Here is a 9,528-nt window from a genome sequence, read left to right as displayed (position 1 = left end):
CGTTCCTATCATCTCAGTACAGCAGAATCGTAGCATGGTTGCTCATCGTCGTACAGTCAAGAGTGAAGCATCACCCCGTTCCTCCTCTCAAGTTCTCCTTTCCCTCCCCTTTATTTCCCAACCACACACCCCCAAATTGACAGTCAGTGACAGGTGTTTTATTCAAATACAACAGGACATGGACAGATAATAACAGGTGGTGTTACAACATCTCCGTTCATGGTGTTGTTCATGGTGTTTGCTGACAGACAGGAAACTACTCTAAATGGGATAACAGAGATGCTATACAAAATGTTCATATAAGGATCTGCGCTAAAGATAAGGGTGACACACAAATAAGTATACCTTTGCTGACAGTATGGAGGAGTCAAGTCAGCTGTTAGATTGACAGGAAGACTGCTCTAAATGGGAGATAGTTGGAGGCAAGCAGGAAACAAACTAATTTGAGAACACACCCAAGTAGGTAGAGGTAATAGTGACAGCTGTCAGATTGACAGCTGTTGGTTGGTTTGACTGCGTAGTGAATGATTTTTTCATCCTATTTGACCGAATGGAATACAATTATAGTTCTTATTGAATAGTAGAATTGGCATTCTAAAACTGCCATTACAATCCACCGCTTTATATATGAAAATTGATACCTTATTAATTTACATGGCCCAGGAGATTTTTAGAATGACAAATATTGATGATTAAAACTGTATGGCTAGATTCATGTTTGATGACAGTGGTCAGATAAAGAAGGTTTCGCTATTAAGAAATTTAAAAATTACTGGACACATCTAGTTAAATTTAAGAAGATAGGCACATCTAGAATCAAGAAAAAAACACATCTATAGTTAAATTAGAAGATAGGCACATCTAGAAGATCTTGTAGATCTGCTAATTTTCGAAAAGGTAGTTATTCTTTGCTCCGTTTCCAATACTATTTGTTGGTAAAGTGTAATTCCACACTACACGTACCTATAATAGTTTAGTTTAAGAACAAAATTAACTGAAATGATTAAACTTACAATTAGGGTAGGATTTACATTCAAATGGAAAGAATTAAAATGGATTCTATTAGGATAGAATGTAAACACTTCAACAATAAAATAATTGAATATGGCCACGTTTAGTTCACCTCTCAGGCTGTTTTCACACCCGAAAATAAATAAATAAATAAACTGACCGTGACCAAATCCTGCAGTTTAGGCTCTCTGCTACTTTTAACTCAGTTACCCACAAACACACAAATACCTTTCCTCCCCCCCCCATTCTGCCAGCTGGACAGAGAAAGAGAGAGAAAGGAAGCTGTAAATCAGACATTTGTTTTTTCCAATATCGAATTAATTCAAATTAAACTGTTGCTAATGTGAACAAGGTGAGGTTTTCTCTGTCTAAATATTATCTCCATTCGTTCAACATTTTCTGTATTATATTACTTAAGTTAGCGTTCAACCAAAGAATATTTCATATTTATACCAGTGACTTTCTGATAAGGGACGTTCAACCCGAAACTGCTTTATATCATGTATTACTATACTGATAAAGGACGTTTAACCTTGAAGAGAAAGGAACTATTTAACTTTCGTAAGCTCACTAGATTCGATTTTTTGCAGATCTCACCCCGAAAATAAATCCTTTCTCTCTGTTTTCTATACTAAAGGCCTAGTGCTACCTAGTAAATACCAAAATAATTGACAGGAGATAAAATAATATTAGACGTTTAACCTTGTTAAACCATCATAAATGATTGATTTCACACTATTGATTTTAACACCTTGAAACACTCACGATTTGAATAATTACTTAGATCCATGTTAATTTATTTGCAAAACTATAAATGTATTCCTTTTAACTAACCCACACATAGGCTGTACCAATGACCCCTCCCCCTCTTGCCATTTTGGGGACGGGGTGTTAAATGAGGAGTCCCTTTAGTACAGTATATGTGCGTGGAAATGAATTCCAATATCTTATCATCCTATTTTAGGATTTTCTAACATTGTTGTTCTTGCCTACACTTTTACAAATTTTAGATTGGAGTCTAGTTAGATTAAAATTTAGATTAGATTTTTAGTAGTTTATCAAAACTCTTGTAGTTCACTACTTGCACATGTAAGACTAAATAGATTAAATCACATAGGGTAAATTACAAACTATAGATCTAGTTATTTTCAATTGTATTTACCCTTTCGTAGTTTGTTTTCTTTAGCCAAAATTGATTTGCTGGCCCGTCGTTGCTGTGCGCCGTAGTACAGCAGCATGGTTCAGTGGACACCAACGTTTCATATGACCTGTCTGGCCACAGTAATAGCACAAGTCGTTGACAGGAATGGTGTTGGCTGCGCTGGCTTCATCCTCTCCCATGTGGCGTGCGTGGTTTAGTTGCCGTCTTCTTCTGTCCTTCCTTTCCTGGAGTACAGCATCAACCCTGGCTCGGGTTTGTACTTGTCCTCTCACTGGTCGGCTGTGGTATGGTCCTGGGTTGCCAGGCTGGTTACGCCAGGCTTCCCACGGCGGTGGGTGTTGTCTTGGTCTTGGGGTAGGCTTGCTGATGTGGTCTAGCTGGAAGCCGCTCAGTTGATTGGTCATTTCTTTTCCTCTGTGTTTGGTCATTTGAAAGTCTGGTTCTGGCTGGTCTCTGTTGTGGTTGCGGTCGGCATAATAGTTGTTGTTTGGTATGGACACGTGGAGTTGTGTGTCCCTTCCTTGGTCGTTGTAGTAGCTATCATCTTCATCGTTGACAGGAATGGTTGTTTCGGCGTAGTTGGCTTGGTCCGGGTGGTTGGTTGTGTTGGCGTGTAGTAGTAACGCCGCAGTTTGAAGTTCTTGTTCCAAGAGTGTCACACGTGACTCTGCCTGGTCGATTAGCTTTTTCTGGTCCTCTAGCTGGAGTCGAAGTATCGCCTCCCTTTGCTGTGCGTCGCTCATGTCTTGTCGAAGTTTCTTTCGGCTCTGCCTTGCCCCCATCTTTAAAATCGTCGGGTTTTTTTCCAAGTACTCATCTATGGTGAAGACGAAATATCGGCCCTGCGTCACTGCGTCATTTGTTAATGACCCGTCTGGCCAATACCCTGCTCACACACCATTTGTTAGGGAAATTATGAGGTCCCATCATTGGCACTCAGCAGATAGAGGCGAAGGCATGACACAGCACAAGGAGTCCGGCATATGGTCAGCATCGTTCTTTATTCGTTCCTATCATCTCAGTACAGCAGAATCGTAGCATGGTTGCTCATCGTCGTACAGTCAAGAGTGAAGCATCACCCCGTTCCTCCTCTCAAGTTCTCCTTTCCCTCCCCTTTATTTCCCAACCACACACCCCCAAATTGACAGTCAGTGACAGGTGTTTTATTCAAATACAACAGGACATGGACAGATAATAACAGGTGGTGTTACAACATCTCCGTTCATGGTGTTGTTCATGGTGTTTGCTGACAGACAGGAAACTACTCTAAATGGGATAACAGAGATGCTATACAAAATGTTCATATAAGGATCTGCGCTAAAGATAAGGGTGACACACAAATAAGTATACCTTTGCTGACAGTATGGAGGAGTCAAGTCAGCTGTTAGATTGACAGGAAGACTGCTCTAAATGGGAGATAGTTGGAGGCAAGCAGGAAACAAACTAATTTGAGAACACACCCAAGTAGGTAGAGGTAATAGTGACAGCTGTCAGATTGACAGCTGTTGGTTGGTTTGACTGCGTAGTGAATGATTTTTTCATCCTATTTGACCGAATGGAATACAATTATAGTTCTTATTGAATAGTAGAATTGGCATTCTAAAACTGCCATTACACTCCCAAAACAAACTAATTAGGCTACTTCTCGGGGTGGGCCCATGACCCACCTCTTTCCAACCCATTTTGCTAGTCTAAAGTTCTAAACTGGCTCTGGGTATAAGACAGAGTTATGAAATTGAAAATGGGTTTGACATTCAAAATTGTAAATGCAGCCTTGTACTCAATGCCCTCAGTGCCCGCATACCTGACTATAACTACCTTAAAAATTGAGCGAAACCCACATCCACAATACTAAAGGGAGTGAGAACAACGATCTGGGACCACCAGATAAATTATCCTTCTACAGAAATGCCACGCCACCAAAGCATGGAATGCCCTGACCCCTTCCCTCAAAAAATGCAGATCACTACATCTTTTAAAACTGAAATCCACCTTACCCAGCAGGTATTTGGGGGGTCCCCAAATTATTAAAAAAAAAAAAGTATATATTTTTTTGCAACTGAGTAAAAGAGTTTACATAGTACGTGGTGCATGCAAAAACTTTCCTTAATGATTATATCTGGTTTCAGTATTCACGCGGGGCGGGGCAGGGGTCGCGAGACATGGCCAAAGCATTTCTGGGGGTCCCCAGCCAAAAACGTTAAGAACCCCTGGACTAAATGATTGACTGTAGGCCTACTCTGTTGCTGTATCTGTCTAATAAACTAATTAATCAACCAATCAATCAAACTCGTCAAAGTTGCATTGTAGTTAATAATCTACAATATACATGTAAAACATGTATACATATAATAATCATACCTGATGATCATGTTTTAGGGTGGATCATGGCACCCCATCTTTAATCTCTGCATTTATGTGCATAAAGGAGGCATTAGATGAGACCTATGCCAGGCAGAAATAACATTCTGTGCATGTGACTACAATAGGGTTTCTTTCAAATGTTTTAATTGCACGTTTCCTGGTGTTGCATCACAACATGGTGATGTCGTATTAATCTGTTATCTTTGGGACGTTACACGTTGACCTTTTTGCCCCTACGTTGGTGAATGATAATTAATCTGTTATGATGGTAAAGTATACAAGTATATAAATACTTACTTGATATCCGCTTGCTTTAGAATGTGTCCTTTTCATTGATGATGTGCATCAACTCACTCACTAAACACAGAACACGTGCATTGTTTCATTATAAATATTTCATTCCATTAACCTCACTCCCTTCACTGAACTGATCTGAACTGGTCTGATATGATAAGTGTATGATAAGAACTGTGATTCTGATGAGCGGGATGTCCAGGGGGTGGCTTAAGGTGGCACATGCCACCCCTGGAATCTGATTGGCCACCACAGGTGCCACCCATTATCCGGACCTAAACTATTCCTGGTTATATGTCTGGTCCGAGATGGGTATACCGAAGCTTGGTTTACAGGTGAAGTTAAACCCAAGACAATGGGAGCATTTTATATTACATTTTATATGCTGCCACAGGCCCAGCCATCAGGATGTTTTCTGCTACCTTTATTCACTACTATTTCCCGTTAGCCAATACTTTGGGTTGATGCTGTTCCCAGGGGCTCTCTTTGACACGCTTATGGGAGAAATGATTTCAATTCATTATACAGTATTATCGTACTAATTTGGCATGGAGTATCCTGAAACATACAGTATGGGGAAGTAGCAAAGTATTAATCTGAGGCTTGTTGCCATTCTATTTTAAAATACATTCCTAGAAATACAAACTAATTAAAATTAAAAACTAAACAAATTAATGGTTAATATCAATGCCTCACTATAAAATAATAATATATTTATTCAGAAAGTTTCAGGCAAATCATGTTAATGTATGGCATATGATTTTGGGTTGCCGAATTCAAATTTTCTGTATGTCCAAAAATGTCTCAACATTTAGAAATCCAACATGGCTGCCCCACCAGGCTACTACAAGGTAGAAACTTGAAGGAGTAATCTTTAGTGATCAATCTTTAGTGATTTAGTGTCAACTAAATAAGATCCAGAAGCAGGTTGATACTACAGTAGGTGTATTATTCCTTACTTTGTTTTTCAAATTATGTGTTTGCATACAACAGAGTTGAGCCTGCCATCAAATAACACAGTTTGCATTCAGGGTTAGTCAGAGTTAATGAGTAACTCAGTGGTTTTCAACCCTTTTTGTATCAAGGCCCATCATTTATTCGGCTTTTGAGCCACGTACCACCAGCCTCTCAGACTGTTCACGACCTGGGGTAATCTTTGCCCCTTGAATATAAGACACCCTTTTGCAGTATATGATTACGAGTATACGCACGCACGCGCACGCACGCGCATGCACGCACGCACGCACGCACGCACGCACGCACGCACGCACGCACGCACACACACACACACACAGAAATTATGTACTGGCTCGCAGCTGTGTCATGATGTCATCACCTCTTTACACAGTGACAGACTGTCCCTATAGTTGCAGCCAGGTCATAAAACATTTACCATCTCCACTATAAACCTGCTATAGCTGTTAAGTATGAGGAACTGTGCTATCAAATAACATCATTTGCATTCAGGGACAGTCAGAGTTAATGATTAACAGGCTTTTGGGGAATACAAGGATATAACTGTGCAGCAAGCAAATCATTTCTGGTTCGTTTGTTCGTCTAGTGTGTAGGACGAATTCTCGAGCAGTCAGGTCCCGGGCCCCTAGGTTGGGACCTGGCTGTTCTTTCACGGTGAGAGGACCACTAACAGGAGGACAGTTAAGCCCCTTTCAGCTTTATAAACAAGCTTTATAAACATTGTTTGGGACAAACGGTTCTCGAGTTACGTGCAGTACAACCGTGCATGCGCAGGCAGGCAGGCAGGCAGGCAGGCAGACAGACAGACAGACAGACAGACAGACAGACAGACAGACAGACAGCAGACGTGGCACATTTATAGTTAGATGTTTTTTAGTGGTCTGATAGATAAAATATTCTAATATTTTGAGATAGGATTTTTGGATTTTCATGAGTTGTATGCCATAATCATCACGATTTAAACAGAAAAGGTTTTAAATATTTTACTTTATGCGCAATGAATCTAGAATATATGAAAGTTTCTCTTTTTGAGTGGTGCAAACCACTCCAATAACCAGCTTTTTGAGAGGTGCGAACCACTACAATAACCAGTTTTGTCTGTATCTATGTATGTGTGTACCTGTACGTGTGTGTACCTGTACGTGGGACCCAAAAAAATGAGCATGGTTACTATGGTCACTGACATTACGTCAGACCACAGCTGATCAGGCTATATAAGACCTTGCACCACTCAGTTCACACGGGTGTGATTTTTTAATTACATTATGGAAGAAAATTTACTTTTCCACGATATTCTAATTTACAGACGAGATATGAAGAAAAAATCAGTTCCAAGGAAATCAAATAGGCTACAAAGTCAGATCAACATAAGATTAATAAATGAAATCTCTTTGATGGACACAACCATACAAATTAAAAAACAGAATCATAAAACAGTGCAGACAGTTAAATAATGGTTATTAAATACATAAAACAGTGCAGACAGTTAAATAATGGTTATTAAATACATTCATTACTTGGTCAAGATGTACTGTATAATTGAGGACATTGCATTTTGGGCACGTTACAGGAGATTCCATGAATCTAATGCCCAAATCCTAAAAGCCAGACCTGGCACGAGGTACCTGAAGAACCAGCCAACCACTGTAGTGGAGGAGTTAAGCAACATTTATCATGACTCATGATGCAAATGTACTCTTTGGTATGGAAGTACCTTATGGTCATAAGAAAATATTTATCCAAAGAGATGAGTTAGATGATAGATCACCCTTCATTTCTGAAATATTGAATATTCTTTTATTTTATGGCCGTGGACAATAAACTACTATTACACCAGACCCCATATATCTTTGCTTTTGTAAGAGCTATAATAATAATATTGGTGTTTGCATTCAGGGACAGTCAGAGTTAATGATTAACAGGCTTTTGGGGAATACAAGGATATAACTGTGCAGCAAGCAAATCATTTCTGGTTCGTTTGTTCGTCTAGTGTGTAGGACGAATTCTCGAGCAGTAAGGTCCCGGGCCCCTAGGTTGGGACCTGGCTGTTCTTTCACGGTGAGAGGACCACTAACAGGAGGACAGTTAAGCCCCTTTCAGCTTTATAAACAAGCTTTATAAACATTGTTTGGGACAAACGGTTCTCGAGTTACGTGCAGTACAACCGTGCATACGCAGGCAGGCAGGCAGGCAGGCAGGCAGGCAGGCAGGCAGGCAGGCAGACAGACAGACAAACAGACAGACAGACAGACAGACAGACAGACAGACAGACAGACAGACAGACAGACAGACAGACAGACAGACAGACAGACGTGGCACATTTATAGTTAGATGTTTTTTAGTGGTCTGATAGATAAAATATTCTAATATTTTGAGATAGGATTTTTGGATTTTCATGAGTTGTATGCCATAATCATCACGATTTAAACAGAAAAGGTTTTAAATATTTTACTTTATGCGCAATGAATCTAGAATATATGAAAGTTTCTCTTTTTGAGTGGTGCAAACCACTCCAATAACCAGCTTTTTGAGAGGTGCGAACCACTACAATAACCAGTTTTGTCTGTATCTATGTGTCTATGTATGTGTGTACCTGTACGTGTGTGTACCTGTACGTGGGACCCAAAAAAATGAGCATGGTTACTATGGTCACTGACATTACGTCAGACCACAGCTGATCAGGCTATATAAGACCTTGCACCACTCAGTTCACACGGGTGTGATTTTTTAATTACATTATGGAAGAAAATGTACTTTTCCACGATATTCTAATTTACAGACGAGATATGAAGAAAAAATCATTTCCAAGGAAATCAAATAGGCTACAAAGTCAGATCAACATAAGATTAATAAATGAAATCTCTTTGATGGACACAACCATACAAATTAAAAAACAGAATCATAAAACAGTGCAGACAGTTAAATAATGGTTATTAAATACATAAAACAGTGCAGACAGTTAAATAATGGTTATTAAATACATTCATTACTTGGTCAAGATGTACTGTATAATTGAGGACATTGCATTTTGGGCACGTTACAGGAGATTCCATGAATCTAATGCCCAAATCCTAAAAGCCAGACCTGGCACGAGGTACCTGAAGAACCAGCCAACCACTGTAGTGGAGGAGTTAAGCAACATTTATCATGACTCATGATGCAAATGTACTCTTTGGTATGGAAGTACCTTATGGTCATAAGAAAATATTTATCCAAAGAGATGAGTTAGATGATAGATCACCCTTCATTTCTGAAATATTGAATATTCTTTTATTTTATGGCCGTGGACAATAAACTACTATTACACCAGACCCCATATATCTTTGCTTTTGTAAGAGCTATAATAATAATATTGGTGTTTGCATTCAGGGACAGTCAGAGTTAATGATTAACAGGCTTTTGGGGAATACAAGGATATAACTGTGCAGCAAGCAAATCATTTCTGGTTCGTTTGTTCGTCTAGTGTGTAGGACGAATTCTCGAGCAGTAAGGTCCCGGGCCCCTAGGTTGGGACCTGGCTGTTCTTTCACGGTGAGAGGACCACTAACAGGAGGACAGTTAAGCCCCTTTCAGCTTTATAAACAAGCTTTATAAACATTGTTTGGGACAAACGGTTCTCGAGTTACGTGCAGTACAACCGTGCATACGCAGGCAGGCAGGCAGGCAGGCAGGCAGGCAGGCAGGCAGGCAGGCAGGCAGACAGACAGACAGACAGACAGACA

The sequence above is a fragment of the Electrona antarctica genome (genome assembly GCF_951216825.1).
Source record: "Electrona antarctica genome assembly, chromosome: 14".
Classification (NCBI taxonomy): Eukaryota; Metazoa; Chordata; class Actinopteri; order Myctophiformes; family Myctophidae; genus Electrona; species Electrona antarctica.
This window is presented reverse-complemented; position numbering follows the sequence as displayed.